At 48.9% G+C, this 1,621-nt stretch overlaps 1 protein-coding gene across 2 annotated transcripts in view; it reads left to right on the top strand.

The window, feature by feature from the left end:
- Positions 1-1,621, top strand: part of RNASEH2A (ribonuclease H2 subunit A) — a 6,574-nt gene that overhangs the window by 1,656 nt on the left and 3,297 nt on the right. The window lies entirely within an intron of this gene.

Here is a 1,621-nt window from a genome sequence, read left to right as displayed (position 1 = left end):
CTGGGCTGGATTCGAACCTGCCACCTTAGGTGTATGTGGCTGGTGCCTTAGCCACTTGAGCCACAGGTGCTGAGCCACGGCTATTTTTTTTGTTGCAGTTTGGCTCAGGCTGAGTTTGAACTTGCCACCCTCGATATATGGGGCCAGCGCCCTACTCACTGAGCCACAGGTGCTGCCCCACCTGTGGGGCAGGGATATATATATACACACAAAACCTGCCCCATGGTTACATATATATATATATTTTTTTTAATCAATAGTTTATTTATTTCTTTTTTTGGTTGCCATTGTCATTGTTTAGCAGGCCCAGGCTGGGCTCAAACCCACCAGCTTTGGTGTATGTGGCTGGTGCCCCACCCACTGAGCCACAGGTGCCAAGCCCAGATGGTTATATTTTTGAAATGTAAATTTTGACATTTAATTTTCTGATCACAGTAGATTTTCACAGTAGAAATTACATTGGGAAAATTCACAGCCAAATGGATGAGAGTGAGATTAAATTACCCGAGGAAAACATAAATCAGCATTGCATCCAGCGCTCAGAGTCAAAGAACAAAATGTATTGAGAGGCTCGGCGCCTGTGGCTCAAGGGGCTAAGGCATCAGCCACATACACCTAAGCTGGCAGGTTCAAATCCAGCCTGGGCCTGCCAAACAACAATGCCGGCTGCAACCCAAAAATAGCCAGGCATTGTGGCAGGTGCCTGTAATCCCAGCCACTGGGAGGCGGAGGCAGGAGAATCACTTGAGCCCAAGAGTTGGAGGTTGCTGTGAACTATGATGCCACGGCACTCTACCCAGGGTGACAGCTTGAGGCTCTGTCTCAAAAAAAAAAAGTATTGAGAGAAGAGGGGAAGTAAACTCGAAATAAGGATTGTGGCAGGGGAGACCTTGCTGAGTAGGTGGCTGAAGCCCAGTCTTGGAACGCACAGCTGATAATATAGTGACTGGAATAGACAGACATGGACCCCAATCTTAGGGGTTCAAGGCCTAAGGGAAGAAAGATAGTGAGCTGGTAAACAAAAAAGTGATTTCTGGGCGGTGCCTGTGGCTCAAAGGAGTAGGGTGGTGGCTCCATATGCCGGAGGTGGCGGGTTCAAACCCAGCCCCGGCCAAAAACTGCAAAAAAAAAAAAAAAAGGGTGATTTCTGAAAATAATAACTGCTGCAGAGATACTACTTGCCCCTAGCAGTTCCTTGACCGCATTTCTCTGCTCCAGCCATGGGCCTTCATACTACTGTCTAGTGTTGTCAAGGTGGTCCACTTCAAGGCCTTTGTACTGGCTGTTTCCACTGCCTGGAGGAATCTATCCTAGAACCCCATACTGTTCATTTCCTCATCTCCTTTTTCTTTTTTTTGAGATAGAGCCTCAAGCTATCCCCCTGGGTAGAGTACCGTGGCATCACAGCTCACAGCAACCTCCAACTCCTAAGCTCAAGATTCTCTTGCCTCAGCCTCCCAAGTAGCTGGGACCACAGGCACCTGCCACAATGCCCAGCTATTTTTTGGTTGCAGCCATCATTGTTGTTTTGGTGGGCCCGGGCTGGGTTTGAACCCACCACCTCAGGTGTATGTGGCTGGTGCCTTAGCCACTTGAGCCACAGGCGCCGAGCCCTCATCTC

The sequence above is a fragment of the Otolemur garnettii genome, unplaced genomic scaffold (genome assembly GCF_000181295.1).
Source record: "Otolemur garnettii isolate 467f Iridium unplaced genomic scaffold, OtoGar3 scaffold00127, whole genome shotgun sequence".
NCBI lineage: Eukaryota > Metazoa > Chordata > Mammalia > Primates > Galagidae > Otolemur > Otolemur garnettii.
Note: the sequence above shows the minus strand (reverse complement) of the source record. Positions and strands in the feature narration are given on the sequence as shown.